Source organism: Hordeum vulgare, chromosome 3H (assembly GCF_904849725.1).
Source record: "Hordeum vulgare subsp. vulgare chromosome 3H, MorexV3_pseudomolecules_assembly, whole genome shotgun sequence".
Lineage (NCBI taxonomy): Eukaryota > Viridiplantae > Streptophyta > Magnoliopsida > Poales > Poaceae > Hordeum > Hordeum vulgare.
The window spans coordinates 412,951,419-412,974,018 of NC_058520.1; the positions used below are offsets into that span (position 1 = coordinate 412,951,419).

At 38.6% G+C, this 22,600-nt stretch overlaps 1 long non-coding RNA gene across 1 annotated transcript; it reads left to right on the forward strand.

Annotated features, from left to right (window-relative positions):
- Positions 1-12,675: 12,675 nt before the first annotated feature.
- On the forward strand, positions 12,676-19,834 carry LOC123440070. Its single transcript, XR_006630271.1, has 3 exons — positions 12,676-12,951; positions 18,117-18,766; positions 18,866-19,834. It is a non-coding gene; the product is annotated as an uncharacterized LOC123440070 (long non-coding RNA).
- The last annotated feature ends 2,766 nt before the right edge of the window (positions 19,835-22,600 follow it).

Genomic DNA, 22,600 nt, shown 5'->3' on the forward strand with positions numbered 1-22,600 from the left:
TTGATGTGAAGGAAAAAGTTTGTGCTGAGCTTAATATAATGAATGAAGCTATCCCTCATAAATACCTTGGACTTCCATATGGCCTAGATAGAAGTGATAGTTTTCTTCATCTTTCAGAGAGAGTCATCCAAGGAATGAAAGGGTGGAAGGAAAAACTTTTGTCTCTAGGTGCAAATTAAGGAAATATTACTTAAGGCAGTGATTCAATCAATTCCAGTGTATGTCATGGTTGTATTGAAAATACCAAAGAAGCTATGTAAAGAGATAAATGATGCAATGCAGGCTTTCTCCTCGGGGGATTTGGAAGATCAAAGAAGGAGACATTGGTTCACATGGTGGAGAATGTGCCTACCCAAGAAGTTGGGTGGAATGAGTTTTCGAGATCTTTAGTCTTTCGATCTTGCCATGCCCGCGAAACATTCATGGAGAATCCTAAATAACCTAAAATCCCTTTGTATACAAGTGTTGAGGGCCAAATATTTTCCCGACGGGAATATTTTGAATGCGGCACCGAAGAGAGGGTTATCTTATATTTAGCAAAGTATTGTGACGGGCCTACACATATTTCAGTGTGGACATGTTTGGGGGTAGGTTCGGGAACTCGCATCATTATATGGGAGGATCATTGGTTGCCAAGTTTTCACAATAGAAAGATTTAGACCTGTAAAGAAAATATAATTCTCCAAACGTTGGATGAGCTAATCAACTCAAATACTGGATCTTGTAATAAGGAACTGATAAGAAGTGTGTTTCTGCTAGTAGACATTGAAAATATTTTGAAAATTCCTTTGAGCGAGCATTTAACGGAAGAATTTGTAGCTGTGAAGAAAACAAAGACGTGCATTGTTTTTGTGTGATCTGCATATTATATATAGTGTGAGCATTAATTTACAGCTCGGGTGAAAAGAGAGGATGGGCATGGATCATCCACAATGAATCCAATATGGGAGATTGTTGGGAAGCTAAAAGTGCCGAATAAAATCAAGATATTCATTTGGAAATGGTAGATATTGGAGGACATACGATATCTTCTCTTTACATGCAGCTGACCGCGTTAGGTATGGCCAGCGTTAGGGCTCGACGAGATTATCAAGCGGGTAGTGCCTCTAATTTGTCAGGATCCGCGATTCTGGAATGCTTGTTGTGCAGTCAAATGAAAAATTATCGGTTCTTGGAGGGCTTGGTCTTCAAGAATCAATTTAATTGGCTTGCTGGAACATTTCATATCAAAGTAGGGAGTTAGTCAAAGGAATGCAAGTGGTTGCCTCCGCTTGTAGTACTTTCGCCATCCGGGCTCTTACATCTGAGTATGGCGTGTCCCCGACAACAAGTGTACTACATGAAATAATATGGACAAAACCTAATCCGCCCCCTACAAACTCAAGATGGACGCGAAATTTCATGAAGATGGGACGGTTGACGTGGGTGTTGTCCTACACAACTGCTCGAGTGAAGCAATCGATGTGCCGCAGAGCCAATTTATCATGTGTTGGTTGTGACTGTGGTGGAGTCACTCACAATGGTTAAAGCAATTGAACAATTAGAAAGATTGGGATGCTTTGGTGCTACGTTGGAATCAGACTGTTTGGAGTTGATCAGTGCCTACACCAGTGAAACTGAATTATTTGTCCTTGCTTAGCTACTTTTATGGAAAGGCATCTCCTTCGAGCACTATAAATGGGATGCAAATTTGGTCACACCTACTTTAGCAAAACACTCTTATGAGTCAAAGTCTTCTATTTTTTTTGGGACGATGCTCCCCCTAGTTTCTTTCCCCTCCTCTATAATTAAATATGTAACTCTCTTGGCTTCAAAATAAAGTGCGTCGAATAGGAGTTCCCCTAAAAAGATTGTTTCCCTCGTAAATTGAGTCATATTTTGACCATAATTTTAACTAATAAAATGAATTTTAACCATGGTTTACTAGTATCCCTTAAATGTTTTATCATATTTTGACCTTGATTTGACAAATGAAATATAAGGTAGAAATGGCAAAAATAAATCATTCGAAGATACATTTGAATACGAACCGAACAATATAATTTCTGATAGCCTTAGGGCCATTGTAATGCGATGGATCTCGACCCTTCCCAAGGAGAGGGCTCCATTTTTCTATGTTTATTTAAGTTTTGCTAGGGTTTCTTGTTCTGCTCAAGAAGGCAAGATGACGATGACTCCTTGAAGATAAAATAATGTCCTCCCCGCCTAGCCTCTATCTCGGTGGTGCATCTAGCATCATCGGAGGGCATGTGGACGTGTGACTCCGGCGGATCATGAAGGATTGATTCAGTGATTTTATATGTTGGATCTACTCAAATTCGATCTTCGTTCGTCTATGTTCTTGTGTCTTCATGCTACTGGATCCTTATGATCTATAATGTTCCACCAAGTAAACCAACTAGCATCAACCAAAAGATTTAATCGACACTACTAGAACCTCCGGGTACCAATATGAGATTTGATACAAAGGTTAAAAGCAAAGGAATAACTAGGGTTTAGAGATGAGGCGGTGCTGGTGAAGATGTTTATGGAGATTAGTCCTCCCGCGATTAGAGGAATGTTGGTGATGACAATTTCTTTGATTTCCCCCTCGTTGACGGAAGTATCCCCAACTGAATCGCTTCGCCGGAGAGCAAATCTTCTCCACCTAGTTTCGCATTGAGACGACAGTGGTTGCTCTAAAATTCTTATTCTTAGTTTTTTCTAGGGTAAATGGTTTCATATAGGACAAGATGGACATTGATGGACCTTCATGGGCCCCACAAGCTCAATCGACACACCCTGGGGGTTGGGGGTAGGCGCGCCCTCGGCTTGTTGGCCCATGGAGGGTCTGCGCTGGTATCTTTTTGTTCCCTTATTTTTATATTCCAAGAAAAATGTCCTTAAATTTTTAATACATTTGGAGCTGAGGAGAGTAACTATCTCTGCTATAGCTTTTTTGGCTCAAAATTGCAGTTGTCGACAATCTCCCTTTTGTGGTATAACTTGCAACTTCACAGAGAAAAGGCATTAACATCGCATCATAAAGTGAAAGATAACTCCAAAACATTATAAATAACAATAGGAATATGATGCAAAATGGACGTAACAGATTCCATGTCATAATAAACAATGTGTTATTATACCCATGCATGACAGTAAACGAGATCAATTTAAATACACCTATGACATTATAATACAAAGGTTGTATGCGAGGCATGATACTAGTTTATGGTACCCCCACTACGAGTAGCATAAGACGTCCATATTTGATTGGCTCTAGAGTTCTTGATTTCTTGAGCTGATCCCAATCCATTTCCATCATTCTCATAATAGAAATAAAATAGTTGAAGATATCCAAATAAATGAGATGTGAATAGGAGAAAGAGTGAGTTATGCACCCACGGAAAACCCCATCGCGCGTTCCTGCAAACGAAACATGCACAATGGAGCAAAACCCTATTAGGCCTAAGATAGAACCTACACAATGCATGCAGTTCAACAACACCCAACTCAACATATTACATATCTAGATCTAAAAGCCGATCATAGAATAATGCGGCAGCGACCTAATGACTCCAAAACTACATGGAAGAAAGACTTTAGTAGGACTTGCAGATTAATGCCCACATGACTCATGAGCATCATGCATCGTTGAATAAATCTTCTTTAATCACCACAATGTTGATCTTGAGCAATCCTATAATTTCCTTCGATGTGTCCATATACTTGAATTTTTTAATACACATCCAAGCAAACAAACAAGCACACGTACCAAATACAACCTCAAAAGGGCTTCTCATGATCTTATTCTCAAAGTTACTTTTGCTAAGTCGGTTCCAAATGACCTAGATAACTCCAGCCAAACCAGCAGTAAACAAACATTCACCATTAGGACGGAAACACATAACACCACGAGTAATATTGTCTAGTATCATCAAGTCTAGATCAGTACCAAGAATCAGGCCTACATTACGTCAAATAAACCTAGCCACTGGACACCCCAAAAAGTTATTTATACGACTCATATTAATCAGAGAATGAACATTCAGGATTACGAACATATTTTATAATTTTCGTAACATCTTTAATCAGCACAAAATTCTGGAATAATTATTATAAGAAGATGCAAATTTTCATATTCAACTATATATAATGCTTCCTTCCCATCTAAGTCCACTTCCAACATATCATCCATTGATGTATTTGTAAAACATGGTTCTTTCCTAGACTCCAATAAACCTCATCACCATCACCAGGCGTGAGTAGGGTGATCACCTCATTCTTAGCACCTTCCCGTCGTCCAATAGTATAGAATCGGGCTTTGGAGGCGGTTTTCGTACATGGGAAGGTGGCGGTTTCCCATTCCACCTCAAATTCTTTGTTGCTAATATTCAGTATAGTTGTGGACGTTATAGAAACCACTTCCAATATTGTGGATAGTGCAGTCAGTTTCGTATGTATAACCGCGTCCAATGCTCTACATGACACAAACAGTTCCATACAAATACATGCCTCCGTTATGTACACTAGGGATGTATTTTTTTCCTTATTTGGTACCCACAACTGCTAATGACACTAGGTAAATGCTTACGCGTTGGTACAAAGCAACAAAATAATTAAACGCATTATCCAAATGATTGTTTTTGGTAAAAAAAATCATGCTCTTCCCTTTAAGCTTGGAGTTGGCTTCTTAGCACCACGGTGGATAACTAAAATAAAACTAGAAAATATTTGATTGCATTAGTAATAACCATTGTTCACATGTAGTGAGTATATGAAACCATATTGCATTTGAGGTGACCCATATGAATTGTTTCTTCTTGTAACATGTGCCCCTCCTGCTCATGACTCCCATTATAAATGCCCTGTCTAGTGTACACACACACAACGAATATGTTTCCATTTCCTTTTCTCCCTGCTAGCTTCTCACATCCACTCTCATCGTCACTTCTCTACCTCATCCTCCCGTTACAATATTCTGATAGTTTTGCAAAGAAAATAGATATAGTTGTAAGTACATTATGCGAGTAACTCAAAATGGTTAATATGAAATAAAATAGAAATATATCAATGGTTATGTCCCCTCTTATAAGTCCTTCAAATCTCATTTACAAGTGCATATCAAGGAAACAATGTTGTTGTTCCTGTACCATGCACCAAGTAACCCCCCATCAAAGTATTTTATCGGACACCTATTAGAGAGCAACAAATAAAATGAGAAAGATGATACTTGCATATTCATGATGGTACCCAGGTGCCAGATCCGTGCAACATGTTGATGAACATGCGAAAATTGTTGTGTGTGACTACTATATGGTAGTGTTCACCTAATCATATGAACTACTAGAACAAGACATCAGTTTACCCAAAGGTTCTTACAGTTGACTCATGATGATGAAGATGTCCTTGTGACTATCCCATCCATGCATAATGCTTTTCGCATGGGCATACGTTTACTAAAATTCAAGGAGGACAAACATGAGTGGACTCTCATGTGTGTGAAGCGCTCGATAGTTCTCATGGAGCATATAGTTTTTTTCAAGTATATCAGTGCTACATAGGAAAATATATAATAAGCAACCTATTTATGCTCCAACGAAATTATCAAGAAAAAATATGTCGCTACTACTACTTTTGAAGGTAGTTACATGCCCATGTCACCACATCAATGCAAGGGATCATGTGAACATCTCAAACATAAGAGCTACACCTATTACACGTTAGTAGTCATGCATGGAAAAAGGGCATGTTAGATTGAATTGGAAGTTACTAAAATATGGTTTGTATTCTATTTGTTTCCATACAAGGAGATGTGTATAGCAAATTGTTTCCTATAAAACTGAAGTTACCTGATCATCTTGCACCAACATTTTCTTATGGAAAGGAAAATCGACAACAAGGAAATTCTTCAATATGATAATTTATTATGGGAAAATGTTAAGTGTAAGGATTGTATGGAGTGTATTTTTTGGTAATCGTGCTTATTGTTTTAGTAGGTGCAAAGATGACATACCATTTAATATTTTATGCTCTTATAATAAGTTTGTTTAACTATTTTGGATAGTTTGAGGAGGCGACGACATATCAAATGATGGACAACATACCATCGTAGTGGGAGGTGGGTGATGGACCATCATTCACCAACTACCCTTTAATAGTAGAGATGCTGATAAGTGCGCCTAATTATTTTTGCAAGTTTGACGAGGCAACAACATACCACATCATGGACAACGTACCATCGTACCAAGGGGGTGAGGGACCATCATTCCCCAACACCCCTTTAATAGTAGAGATCCAAATGAAAAATTGGAATGCAAAGGTTCAAAGATAGGATCTCATTCGTTAAAGTACCCATAGTACATGAATTTTACAAGTTTGCATGATACAAAGACATTAGAACGGTATAAAAGTTTTAAAGTCCATTTTCATTCTATGTTCTATCTATACGTTGTCTTATGAGGAGCTCAGGGATGCTTCATGGCCTACGTCGGGCTTTATCAGTTGTGCCTTGCCTTCTAATGTCATTAGCTAGTGCCATTTATATCTATAAAGCACACACCTCACCCTATATATATGTGCAATGCAACTAAAGTCAAACTACATGTAGAAAAGATTGGTAAGTCATTGAAAATGTAATGCAAGCTAAATTAAAGTGGAAGGTATACAGTTGTACTCCACAAAGAAGATAAATCTAAGAAGTCTTAGCAATTTCCATTATAATAGAGAAGTCAAAGTGGTTTGCATTTTATAGAGAAGAAAAGTAGAGAAATTGTAGCAATTTCTATTATAATATATTAGTGGTACCATTTTGCGTTTTACAGAGATGAAACAATAGATAAGTTGTACGCTTTCCACTATAACTAAGAATTGCAATATGTTTGCATTTACCACACAACTAAATCATAGTTGTTTTTCTTTTAACTGAGAAGTTGAAGCAATACGTGTTTTACTAAAAATATGAAGCATTGTAGTGTCAACAACACTTAAAAAGTCAGAGCACCATCGACAGTATTGTCCTCGTAGGCCACACCACCAAATCCCCATATAGTTGGTCGGCTATAAATGGAAGCCAGATCCATAAAGCTAAACCTAGCCACCGGAGCAGCTGTTTTTTTGATCTAGAATAGGAACCACAAGCTTCAAATCTCTGATCCATCGTCGCTACCTCTAGAACCATGGTCCGGAGGCACCCCACGTACTATGCGTAGTTCACTCCCGCCGGCGGAGCCCAAATCACAATGGAGGTAGCTATGGTGGTCGTGCTCGTGAGGCGACTGCCGACCTGAGCTCCTCTTCTGTGTCGGATGAAGAGGTTCAGGAGGAGGGAATAAGAAGAAGGAGGAGGAGATCGAGGTGGAGTTGAAGGGCAACAACAAATTCTATATGGAGACGCATTGGAGGAGCACATTACTGCCGGATGTTGTTGTCATTACCACAATCCTCACGGATCCTGAGCTCGTGGTGGAAGACCATACCATCACCAAATTAATTGCTGATCGATGTGCGGTTGCCACCAACCTTTGTATTGATGGCCAACGCATGCCGTTTGTCAGAGTAAATATTTACCTACCTCAATGACAACAAGCCAGTAGGAGACGTGAGTTGACACTGCCGATGATGAGGCCTCTGCCATCGACATCATCTACATATCCTCGTCCGACGAGTACAACTCGATTGTAGTTTATCTAGGTAATATAGTACTAAGTCTAATAGTTATAGTACTAATTAAGCAGCAGATGTAGTACCAAGGATTGTCATCTACCTATTGTATAATTAAGTATTGCAAGTCTGCAATCTAGGTAAGTTGAAATTTATATGTTGTGGTTTTTGGAGATATAGAGTCTAGGAAATATGGGGGATTCTATGATCTAACCTTACACCTTTAAAGCTCAGTGATGGCAAGGCCAAACAACACGATGATGAGCAGCACCACACAACATGGGAATAGGTACCACGATGAGCACTCGAGGTTTGGAGGAAACAAATCTGAGATGTGTGGATGGAAAAGGTGTGATTAACGGGGAAGGTGAAAGTATAATGGATAGGTTCTCGATCCACACATGCGTCTCTAGCTAAAAAGACACATTGAATAAATAGTAACCAGAGGCAATTATGTCTATCTAAATGGACCCATATGTTAATATAGACGGTTTCAAATTCGTACCGACTCCACCATACAAATTACTGCATGCCACTGGCTCATTATAGACAAGTGTGTAATGTGGGGACATAACCATTTCCAAGACCCGTTACTAAGTTCCATGTTTATAGTAGCGGTATGTGTAAATCATGTGACGATCTGTTCCTAAAATAAGTACATTATCAAGACAATCTCTAACTATGAAATCAAGATGGTTACCTATTTTGAATAACACATCAAATTTGTCGTGTAAATGGGATATATCATTCAGGGATCCTTCCACATTTTACCAATATCATTAGAGCCAATTTTCACTTTCATTCCTAACATATGTACATATTTTACTTTAAGTAGGTCTTTCTAGCTATGGTAGTCAAAAACCTTGGTTTTCAAAGAAGCAACATAGCAATTTTTTAGGTATTTGGCTTTCATCACATATTGCTAGAGGCCATCGCATTTCTCTATATTCGACCCATATTGAACAAAAGACTAATGCATAGTTTCCAAAGATATTTGACCACCAACCCCCCTTTGTTTTTAGATCTACAAACTCTGGATCATTTAACTAGATGCCACTCTTTTTATTACCCTAACACTACTAGTTAAAATCACCTTTTTTATTAATCCAACCTCTAATCAAAGGTTTTATTCATAAGAACCATCTACATATGGTAGTAAGAGATGCTGAATAAGGGAGCTTAAAAAATGTTTGTACCTCCCATGTAGGGAGGGATTCTTGTGATCTGCGTTGGGGTTTCTGTGAAGAGGAACGGGTGATGCAACACAATATAGGTAAGCATTTCTCCTAGTAGATAACCAAGGTTTATTGAACCAGTAGGAGTAACAACCAACCTCGGTATTCAGCAACTGCACACATAAGAAACAAACACTAGCACCCAACACGGGCAAGAGGGTTGTCAATCCCCTTGTCTCTTATTTACAAGCAAGTAAGTAGTGTGGTTGAAAGTTGCAAAGTTGCAAAGTAAATAACAAGTAAAAGTAGGAAGCGAGGAAATTGTAGCCTTTGTTAATTTAGAAGTGAATAAACCCGGGGGCCATAGTTGTCCCTAGTGGGATATCTCATGAAAGCAAGCATACGGTGGGTAGACAAATTACTATTGGAAATTCATAGAAAAGAGGATATTTATGTGATATTCATGGCAATGATCATGTGTATATAGGCATCATGTCCATAAGAGAATAGGTCGACTCCTACCTGCACCTATTAGTATTACTCCACCCATCGATCGCTATCCAACATGCATCTAGAGTATTAAGAAAAACAGAGTAATGCTTGGAGAATGATGACATGCTGTAGACAAAGAGAACTCAAATAATATGAATTAACCCCATCATTTTATCCTTAGTGGCAACAATACAAAGTCGTATCTTGTCCCCGTGTGTCACCGGGATATACAAACCCGTCGGATTGAACCCACTACAACACACCTCTCTCAGTGAAGAAAGATCAATCTACTTGGCCAAAGAAAATCAATAGATCACAGAGATTTACGAAGCTATGATGATCATGCACATAAGAATCATATTCAGAATTCAGAGAAGAGTCAAATATTTATCATGAACAATCTTAACATAAACTCACTATTCATCGAATCCCAACAAACCCGCCACACAAAAGAGTTATATGGGATAGATCAAAGCGAAGATGCGACGATCATTGTCTTGAAGATCAAGAGAGAGATAGACATATAGGTACTAACTACAGACCCGTAAGTGTGTGGTGAACTACTCACACATCACCATGGGAGCAGCGAGGTTGATGTAGAGGATCTCCGTGATCGATCCCCCCTATGATAAGGCACTGGAAAAAGGCTCCAGATGGCCTCACGACAGAACAGAGACTCGCGGTGATCGAAAAAGTGTTTCAGGGTGATCCTTAGAGTTTTTTGGATTAATGTGAACTTATAGGACAAAGAGGTACGCCTTGAGGCAAACGAGGGGGCACGAGGCAACTGGGCGCGACCACCCCCTAGATGCGCCCTATTATGTGGTGCTCCTCTCATGAGGCCTCTGGCCTCCTCCCGAAGCTTCAAGGTCTTCTTTTAGTCTAGAAAATATCACAAAGAAGTTTCATGGAAATTGGACTTCATTTGGTACTGTAAACCAGAAAAGCTAAAAACACGCAGAAAACAACAACTCGCACTGGGCATTGTTTCAATAGGTTAGTGCTAAAAATTAATATAAATTGGTGTATAATATACAAAAATTATCCTAGAATGATAATATAATAGCATGAAACAATATAAAATTGTAGATACATTGGAGACATATCAGGGAGTATTTCCACTCTAGGCATCGAACCTTATTAAGTATTTTTTCTCTCCATAAAATCTCAGTCCCTAATCTCAAAGAGGAACAACTAACATCCATCCCCAAATACATCATGGTGAAGTGTGTAAATTGAAAACTAAATAGTTCAGCTTTTAGAAAACTATACAATCATCTCCATTTATGCAAAAGTTCTCACTAGTTTGAAAAATAATTTCCAAGCTAGCTACAATGTAAAATGGTACATGATGGATTTAAGGTTTAAATTTTTTTTTCTTGATCATGGTCAACACAAATTGAGTATTATTTACATATTGAAGAACAACAACACTTTTATCTATGAAAAGAGGTGCTAATGCCACAATCATATCATTGTTTGACGAGTTGCACTCATTTTAGTTAAACAATCTACAACTATATTACACAAAAAGGCGAAAGGGAATTCGCATGTATAACCCCCCTTTATCACTTCGAACGTAGGTTCCAGTTGTGTTCTGAAGCTTAAATTTTCATTATGTAGCACACTCTTAATCAATTGCAACAAATAGGATACATCATCTCACTATGTGGCACTCCAAAAGAAAATCACAATTGATCTTGTGGTAGGCCTTTACAGAGTCTAATTTAGAACAATACCCTTTTTTCTTACCATGTGTATGATGCACAATCACACGGCCTAAGAATTTTGAAAAACTCTTCCCCACTAAAATAACGAAAGTCCACATTCCAACAATAGACAACTAGCTCCATGAACAATTTATCATGTGCAACCCCATAAATAATTAGTGGCCACATCCATCTTTTCAGAAATAATACAACCACAAATAATATAACCCCAAAGAATCCCAAATAATTAATTGTTGCATATATTTGCTGCACTCACACCATCACCTAGGACCCCCCAACTTTATCGAAAGAAGGGGTCAACTTCCAACAAAACTACCCATAAGGATTAAATTTTCCAAAGAAACAAGGAGAATAATTATTTTTCATTATTTTTGAGCTATTTAATTTACGCATGTAGTGATTCAAATTTTCACTCCGTTAAATGTTGTCCTGTTTAGAAAGTTTGATTATCTAATGGATCAATACGATGGAGGATCAACAAAATGATCTACCTTATCAGCTAACCTTACCTCTTAGAGACATGATAAAATCACATTGTGGGGGCCTTTCCATGTCCACTGAACACATACCTAAATGCTACCTAGTAGCGAGATCCCTCTTGTTTGCATATATAAAGAATTTCCGAGTATAACATGATTGATATGGCAATCACACCAATAGGTTTTAGCACCAATGGCAATTTGACCCAAAAAGGTATGTTATGGGTTGCCAACTTGTCCCATGGGTCTTACCCGTTGGTATCTCAACTAATCTATGGCATATGCACAATTTTATGTGAGTGGGAGATCCGGTGGGTTTTCTGCTTAGTACTATTAATCATACCTTCTACAATGGGACTTTTATATGAATGCACTACATATACCATATAATCTCACACCTAAAACCAACAAATTTTATTATAATTATATTTATTAATTTACGTGAGATGGTTTTGATGCTCGAACAAGGATGCCCCCAGCAAAACCTGTGGATTCGAAATATCCAGACCAGTGATCTTGCGTGAATTTCCACCCCAAAGCTCCGGCTCTTCGTCTGCATGATCATAATAACGACAAACCCAACATCAACCTCTCCCTCACCAAACCTTCTCATCTCCTTGTCCTCCTCATCATGGATCAACGGTGGTTACTGCACATTTTCTAGCACAAGTACCAAAAAACCGTATTTGTTGCCGGCCAACATAGATCATGGTTGGAGGTTAAGCATCACTTTCTCGTCGATGTAGCACTAAAACAAAATCATAAGTTTCCTATTGTCCGGAGGTAAGCGAGTGTCTTTTTATTGGCACTTAGCATATACGCATGTAAGTCAAGTACCAAACCCTACACAACTTTTATTTTGACTTATACCAATATTATTGAGTATTATGAAAAAACACTCGATGTATGTATCCACCGCAACATATTCAACATAAACTACTTGGCCTACATTTGGATGTTGGCAAATGGACTTCACGTGGTCGCCATCGCCGAGCTTAACATCTACTGTGATGACGGTTGATATAGTTCAAGTACGCTCCAACGACACCTGACTTTTATTTTCACTTTTTTCATTCTAAAACATGAAATTCTTCACCACCTATATAAGTCGTGTACCATAGAGAAAGCACTTGTCTTATTTATGGATTGTATCCCGGCCAACCGCGCCTTCGCCTTCCTTTTATGCGAAGCACATGCTGGTGACATCGTACAACCGTTCAACACCACCGTCGACCTCCCCCACCTTAGCCCTAGCATGTCGCCACGGCCCAAGCTCGCCGCCGCCAATCTCGTTGATCCCACCGGTTGTGGGCACATGAGCAACTGCCAACTCTCCTTTATCATGCAAGCTCACGACATCACATGCTCTAGCAAATTCGACGCATCGACCATCGCCACCATCCTTGACGTTGGTCGACCTCCACACCCCCCGAGGTGAGCAGGTTCCACTAGTTTTTTTTTATGTTTTCCATATTTTTGGATGAATAATATTCATGTGGATGCAAATAGCTAGTTATACTTGTTAAAAATTGTTATATATGCATGGTATGCATGGATCTATATGCTAGATATGTTAACAATTACTAGAAAAAGAGCTCATGCCTTACAACACGAGAATAGACTACCACGATCCTCTAACCCAATAACCATGACTCAAGAACCCAATATATCGATGTGCTTTATTTTAAAAATGGCACCCCATATGTGTTGCCACTCATCCTCCTTCCCATCCACACCAACGGTGGCCTTAGTACTTTCACAATCACAACCCATTGGAATGTTGTTAGTCCTAATGTGTCTCTCTCTCCGTCATCAGATGATAACTATGTATTTTTTCTTATGAGATTTTTGTGAGGCATGCATGCATGATTGTAGATGGTTTCTTTTGTCTCCAATTATGATTTGATGAGGTGTTCATTTCCAGTCCGGTTTGGTACCGATATGAAAGAAAGATGAATCATGCACCATTCATTAAGGTTGCACCCTAAATAATTTCTTTAATCTATTAACATGTAAACTAACATCATATTCAGATTTTACATATTTTTGTAATCAAATGATGTATATAACATGGTAAATTTGGAGTTAGGGTTTAAAAGATATAGTTATTTTAAAAAAGCATTTGATATTTATTGCATGGTGATTAACCCAAATATCACGAGGTTCCCTGCAAAAAGACTAACTTAAAACTGGCCTACGAGTTGATAAAAAAAACTTCAATGGGTTTTCTAAAAAATAAATTTTTTTGATTAAACCAAACTACGAGTTGATTATGAGAAACACCGTTTGTTTTGCTAAGTAGAACGATGGACCAAGAATATCACCTCCATTTATTAGTAGGTATAGATTGTTAGGGTCTAGATCGATGCGGATATATAGATTATGATATTATTTTCATATATGCATGGATGCAAATACGATATATAAATTATCTTATACGTATAAGCTTCTGAGGATAGATTATGATTATAGATAATAGATATAGATACAGATATAAATATAGATACACACACACACACACACACACACATATATATATAGGCATGTATTTGCTATCAACACTAGCTGGGGTGGTTGCTATCTGAACCGTTTGTTTGCATCGAGATTCACACTTTCTTGTAGATAAGGTTCTCTCTCTCACATACACACACACATGCGCGTATCCCAACATATATCGTGCGACACAGATTGCTTACGCTCCAGCGTAACTTTATATCTTTAAATAGAGATATAGATATAGATATAGATATATCTTTATACACATATAAATATAGAGATATAGATATAGATATAGATATCTCTATATCTATATCTATATCTCTATCTCTATCTCTATATCTATATATATATATATCTATATGTATCTATATCTATATCTATATCTCTCTCTATATATATATCTATATATATATATATATCTATATGTATCTCTCTCTCTCTCTCTATATATATATATCGATATATATTTGTATCTATATCTCTATATGTATCTATATCTATATCTATATCCGTACCTATATCTATTATCTATAATCATAATCTATCCTCATAAACTTATCCATATAAGCTATATATGAAAATAACATATCATTGATCCATTTATCTATCCATATCCATAACATATCATTGATCCATTTATCTATCCATATCTTTGATCTCTCTCTCTCTATATATATATATATATATTCATCACCTAGGGTGCAGAATAAATTATTCCTCACTCTAGGTAATTTTATGACCATTTCATAAATAAATTAAATTTGAAATGAAAATAGATATATTTACATTGATTAACTACGGAAAATTTGCCATAATAAAACAAAAATATAGATCATAAGACCAGAAAATCGCATTTTATAAATAATTTACACTATGTTTTTATGTTTGTAATTTTACGTGACATAAAATATTTTTTACGATGACTATGTATTTTTTTACGGTCTCTTTTTACGTATGAGATAATCTTAAAATTTAAGAAACGTAAAATTACGGTGTATTAATGTGAAAATAGAGGGGGTGAAGAATAACTATTTATCACCCAGGATGACGAATAGCGCGACCCTATATATATATATTTATATGTGTGTGTGTGTGTGTTTGTGCGTGTGTAAAATGTTTGGGGCACTTAGGTGCATGGGCATCTAGCATTTAATTGCTTGCATGTTAGCTCGTTTGTAGTTATTGATTTGAAAGTAATTAAAACGCATTAAATCATGGAAAGAGAATAACAGAATAAAAATAAATAAATAAATATTTAAGTCTTATAAGTTATGGTCATTGCATGTTATCTTTTTCAAACACGTTGATAAGGTTGCATTATAAATTGTTATGTACATACGCAGGTATACACATACCTACTAACAAGATTATGTACATACATAGATAAGCAAATATGTGGGTATGCATATACGCAGGTATGTATATACCTATTAACAAAATCATGTATATTAAATGGTATGTATATACCTAGTCCAAAATCATGTACATAAGTGGGTATGTATATATGCAATGATTTATTCAAGCTTTTATCTCATGATCAAATTATGTACATGCATGGATATGTATATACCTATTAACAAAATTATGTATATAAACGGATATATGCATACCCATGAAATTATTTACACACATGAATGCATATATATGCCTAATTGTGTACACACGGGTATTTGAAATAATATACATGCACACGTATGTATATACTCAATTAGTTATTCTAAAAACCAATGAATGGTATATAAGGAAGTAATAAATGTTGATTAGTCTCCTACCTTTCTATCACGTGTCATGCATGAATGCACTCGTCAACTAATTTAAGCCTGCCAAATTAACTGGTAATTGACACATTTATATTGGTTTTCAAATCAACCGTTAAACACGATCCAACGACAGATAGGCAAGGTGCCCATGCACCTAGGTGCCCCAAACGGTCAAAATGGATCAATGATATGTTATGGATGTAGCAAGATAGATTTAGTTTTATATGGATGATGAATTATATGGACAAGATGACCAATTGCGCCAATTGGCATAGAGGCGAACTACATCAAGGAAGTTACAGAAACAACGTGAAACATAAAATGGAAGTCAAATGAGGTATTTGATGAACTCGCACAAAGACCAACTGCATGCTAATTAAGTTAAGTGATCTATTTGAAGGATTTTATCTTTAAATCTCTACAAATTATTAGTGCTCATAGTTTTCCTTATCGGGCACAAAACCTGAGTCGTGAACACACGTGCAACCTTGCCGCGCCTCATGACACACGACTTTCCTCGTGTGAGGTCGTTACGCACACAGCTCGGTGTGTGCAGGTTAGTTGAGCCCACTCTGGTTGGGTATCATGATGCATTGGCATTTGAGTCGTCATGATCTAAGTATGTATCATTACTTTGCTCGCGCGAGCCCGGTACCACTACATAAAGCACTTACTTAATGATACACGTTTGTCATGATAGGTCACATTTTTTGTCACACATATACATCCATAACGATTTTATGACAAAACCAAGATAGGCATACATGTCGTGTCGCGGAAGTGTTCCATGGCAACAATGCATTTATCATCACAAAAGTGTTCACTTCCGTGATGATAAATGGCATGCCATGGAACTATTTTCGTCAAGGGTAAACCACGTGGCATCCACCGTAATGGGTCGCCGTTAAGCTAGGCACGGTTTTCGGATTCGATATCCGTTAACAACCACGACCAATGGCAGTTTTCCACGTTTCAAATTCTCATTTACCAAAGTAGCGAGACGCTAGCTATGCCTCATGACAGGTGTCACCCATCCTATGAACGATATGCGCCAATGATACAGTGACACATGGCATGGCCTAAGACTGGCTCGCCTGTTAAAAAAGGCTGGTCTAGTTGGAGGCCCATAAGATTTAGAAACCACTTAGCGGGCTAACCCACTAAAATATTGCTTGCACACGGCATATTTATGACCCACGCTAGTCCATCATGTTAAATGTTCACTATGTCCGTGGGCCCAATTACGGCCCAATGCGTATTTGGTTCTAACAATGTCCAATCATAGAAATGGGCCCAATTCCAGCTCGATGTGTCTATCGGCCTACTAACGGCCCATGCTTTAGATGGCCCATTTATGGTACAATGTTACTTTTGGACTATTGACGACCTATGGTCTAGGTGGCAACATTCCATCCCAACCTCACTTTGGGCTTGTTAAAGGCATGTGGTATACTTTGAACCATTGGTGCCGTGACTAAGATTTTGACACATTATGTGCTTAGGCCAACCAAGGCCCGAGTTATATTTCAACTTATTAATGACATGTCATGTAATTGGGACAATCATGTCCTGACATATATTTAAGCCCATTAATGGACCGTGCTAAATGCCCATGGTCTTCTCGGCCAATTCAGGCTAGCAAGATATTCAGCCTGTTAATGGCCCGATGGTACATGGGATGAATAAACGGTTGGGCTGCAAATGGCCCGTGAAAGTTATGGGCCAAAGAAATGATGGTTGGTCTATCAGGAACATGAGGGGCCCAAACCGTAGTTACCTGCTTAGGATCAACTATAGCGTGTTGTGGGACGGCCCAGTTATGGCTCCTCACCTACATGGCCTTTAGCGTCGCATGTTTTGGGCCATTCACCTTAAACAGAGCTTTCAACCTTTCTGGATATAAAATTATAGCATATACGGTAACTAGCAATTAACCTATAGTACACAATGAAAAATTATGGCATAGCAACCTAAGAAACCTACACTACATGATAAATAAATTATGACATATGACATCCATTAGGCATCAAACTTCACCACAAATGATCATAAAACACCACCAAGTACTAGATTACATACACTCGACATCAAACCTCGCCACGAGTGCAAATAAATGTGCAACAAAATAATATAGAACTGAGACCACTTCAACACAATTAAAGAAATGTTAGCCTTGCCTTGGAGCTAATGTACAAGTGATGAGTGATATTTTTACACACATTTCAACAATATTTAAACTGGAATATTTCATTAAAATATAGATATTCACTCTGATATTTCCAGTAATGACTAATCAATGGAAATGATTCCACAAATCCTCTCTTTGATATTTTACCATAGGAGATGGGCTAAAAGGGAAGAAATCACTTGGGAGAAAAGAAAGGAAGGAGATTGGAGAACAAAGAAGTCACCAGGAGGCGCCAGGAAGCAACCAAAGCCAAAGATGATGTTCCATGCGAGCGCACGTGGCATGGGAACCGAGGTAGGTGGTCCACGTGAACAACATCTGTAAAGGGGACCCGTCGAAATGTTAACAGAAGAGTGTCGAGCACAGCAAGAACCTCATCATCATCATCTCCATCCTCAAAACCTAGCTGCACCCATCTTCATCTCCATAGCCATCTCCAGCACCATAGTGCTCTCTCATCTAATTCATACTTGTAATCATGCATCACACAAGGCATGTGCTGTAAGACATATTGCAATCAATCAATCCCAAGATGTGTTCTTTAATGATTTCTTCTCGCGATATGATTTGCATGTGTGTGTAGTCCGGTAAGGTATGGGGTGAGGCATGATGTATTTGGTGAATGGACTAATGGGAGTCTTTGATATAACGTCTCGTATGTGTAAAATAAAAGTGTTTTGTGAAGTGTCTCTTGTCTTATCCGCGATCTTCATCCCTGCAGGTACCCAAGATCATGGAGGTTGAGCACCAATGAGGCTAGGAGTAAGGGGACCGTGAAGTGTTACATCAATCACCGGTGACAGTAAGTTTATTATGGCAACATGGATCATAACCTTAGGCATTAATGACGTGTAGTAATTAAACAATCAATGCTTTTGTTTGATATTACTATCTTAATCAGGGCAACCGCGTGAGACAGATAGGGACTTCGGTAGGACAAGTGATTCTTGATGCAGGACTCGAGCCGATCAAGATATAATTTGGATACATCATCCACGCCGATATGTAGCAAGCACCTCTTGATGGGTGACTTCCTGAGCACAAAGTAATATCATTTTTATTCCAAAACCAATACATGCTTGTAAGCATTAAGACCTCATCCCCATACCTTATTTTTATTTGTAAGTGTTGAGTCACAATTTGCTTGTTGATCTGGTCAAAAGCTGGATTGAGACTTTTGCAAAAAGCTTGCTAGAGACTATTGGTTCAAGGGAGTCTTCCTCTTATGGTTCGATACCTAGGGTCACCTATGGGAAAATAGGTGCGGGATACCCTTTCTTGTTCTAATTTTGGATCAATAAAAAGGAGATATCAAGCCCTTTTTTTGGCGACATTCCCGGAGAGGAGTTTAGTATTCCTAGTCTTTGTGTTTAGAGTTTTTTGTTCAAGTTAATTTTCAGTTTTATTTTAGTTTCTAGTTTTTAGTTTAAGATTTATTTTGTTGCAACTCTTTTTAGTTGAGAAACCAAAAAGTTACCATGGCTCATAATCTTGGGAGTTTTAATACTCCTAGCAAATATTTCATGCGTGAATCAATAACACAACGTGATGTTTGATAACCCACACGTATAGGGGATCACAACGGTTTTCACACATAGTGTTACACCCTAATTTATTGACTTGACACAAGGGTAGCCAAAAAATATTTATTTTTGTCGGGGTACACAAATAGGGGTGTTTATTTCCCCCTAACTTGTGCAAGGATGATAAGCCACCGACCCGATGACCTAAGGTTGTCGGGGAATGCTACCACTCCATCAAGGCCCGTCCAGGATAGAAAAGCTGCTCTACGAGAGGTTGATACGTCTCTGTCGTATCTAATTTTCCAAACTCTTTAGCCCTTGTTTTGGACTCTAATTTGCATGATTTGAACGAAACTAACCCAGACTAATGCTTTTTTCAGCAGAATTGCCATGGTGTTGTTTTTGCGCAGAAATAAAAGTTCTCGGAATGACCTAGAAATTTACGATGATATTTGTGGAATATATAAAAAATACTAGCGCAACAATCAACCGGAGGAGTGGAGCCAGGAGCCCACAAGCCCACCAGGCGCGGGCCCCCCTGGCCGCGCCTAGCAGGATTGTGGGGCCCTCGGGGCTCCGCCGCCTCCAACTCCAGCTCTATTTAGTCCCTTTTGTCCGGAATAAAATTCAAGGAGAAGAGTTCATCGTGTTTTACGATACGGAGGCGCCACCACCACCTGTTCTTCCTCTGGAGGGCAGATCTCGAGTCCGTTCTGGGCTCCGGAGAGGGGAGATCATCGCCATCGTCATCACCAACCTTCCTTCATCGCCAATTCCATGATGCGCTTCACCGTTCGTGAGTAATCTCATCGTAGGCTTGCTGGACGGTGATGGGTTGGATGTGATCTATCATGTAATCGAGTTAGTTTTGATGGGGATTGATCCCTAGTATCCACTATGTTCTGAGATTGATGTTGCTACTACTTTGCCATGCTTAATGCTTGTCACTAGGGCCCGAGTGCCATGATTTTAGATCTGAACCTATTATGTTCTCATCAATATATGTGTGTTCTTGATCCTATCTTGCAAGTTGTAGTCACCTACTATGTGTTATGACCCGGCAACCCCGGGGTGACACTAGCCGGAACCACTCCCGGAGATGACCATAGTATGAGGACTTCATGTATTCACTAAGTGATAATGCTTTGTTCCGGTTCTCTATTAAAAGGAGATCCTTAATATCCCATAGTTTCCATTAGGACCCCGCTGCCGTGGGAGGGAGGGACAATAGATGTCATGCAAGTTCTTTTCCCTAAGCATGTATGACTACATACGGAATACATGCCTACATTACGTTTTCGAACTGGAGCTAGTTACATATCTCTCCGTGTTATAACTGTTGCATGATGAATATCATCCGGCATAATTATCCATCACCGATCCAATGCCTACGAGTTTTTCCTACTGGTCCTTGCTACGTTACTTTGCCGCTACTGCTGTCACCGTTGCTACTGTTGCTATCACACTACTTTGCTACTGATACTTTGCTGCAGATACTAAGTCTTTCAGGTGTGGTTCAATTGACAACTCAACTACTAATACTCAAGAATCAACAAATTTGGGTTGAATACTCTACCCTCGAAAACTGTTGCGATCCCCTATACTTGTGGGTTATCAAGACTATTTTCTCGCGCCGTTGCCGGGGAGGCATAGCCCTATTCTCTAAGTCACCTGGGATTTACGTCTGCTAATCACTATGAGGAATCCAAGAGATCCAAAAAATAAAGCCTTGCCCTCAACTACGAGGACATGTAAGGAACTACCATCTAGCTCTGCACTTGATTCACCTTCAGTTATGAGTAAGTTTGCGACACCACCTCCTGCTAGAAATCTTGATATGTCGCCTGTGCTTGATGATGCTACTTCTGATGTCCCTGATGCTTGTGATGATGCTTTGCTGGATACTGCTTTGCCACTAGGTTCATTCCTTGATGCACAAATTGCTAGAGTTGCTGCTATATGTGATGATACTTCTGAAAATGTTGAGATTATTGAAGTAGAACCTGCTATTTCACGTGTTAGAACTGGCTCTCCTAGATATGAATTTCCTGATATGCCTGAGGGTTATGTTATGGAGGGAGAGATAGCTGAGGACTTTCTTACTTGTAAGGATAGCTACGATGTTGAGAATTTACTGTGCAAGTGGAAAGAAAAATCTCTGAATGCTAGGATGAAATACGACCCGAAATTTGCTACTTCGCCTATCTTTGTGACCGATAAGGATTATGAATTCTCTGTCGACCCTGAGTTAATCACTCTGGTCGAATCTGATCCTTTTCACGGTTATGAGTCTCAAACGGTTGTAGCACATCTTACCAAACTGCACGATATAGCCACCCTATTCACGAATGAGGAAAAGATCCGCCACTACTATATCCTTAAGTTGTTTCCTTTCTCGCTAAAGGATGATACTAATACTTGGTTCACTTCTCTTGCTCCTGGTTGTGTGTGTAGTCCCAAGGATATGATCTACTAGTTCTCTGAAAAATGTTTCCCTTCCCATAAGAAGCAAGGTGCCTTGCAGGAAATATATAACTTTGCGCAAGTTAAAGAAGAGAGTCTCCCACAAGCTTGGGGGAGGCTCGTCCAGCTACTGAATGCTTTGCCCGATCACCCTCTTGAGAAGAATGAAATACTTGATATCTTCTATAATGGACTAACAGATGCTTCTAAGGACCACCTAGATAGTTGTGCCGGTTGTGTTTTTAGGGAACGAACTGTGGAACAAGAGAATAATATCTTGTGCAATGAGAATGCTTGGAATATTCCCGAACCACCTCTGAAGCCAACTCCTAAGAAAAGAGGTATCCTATTCCTCAGTCCTAAAGATATAATAGAAGCTAAGAAATCTATGAAAGAGAAAGGCATTAAATCTAAAGATGTCAAAAATCTACCACCTGTCGAAGAGATCCATGGTCTTGATAACCCGATACAGGTAGTAGAGGTAAATTCTGTTCGTAGATTCAATGAGAGTGATATTCCTTTTGATAAACCTGCTAGCTTATGCGTGGATGAATTTGATAACTTTGTTTCCAAAAAACAAAGTTTCAATGATTATATTAGCAGATAATTGGAACATAATGCTTGTATGCTTAGTCATTTAAGTGCTTGTG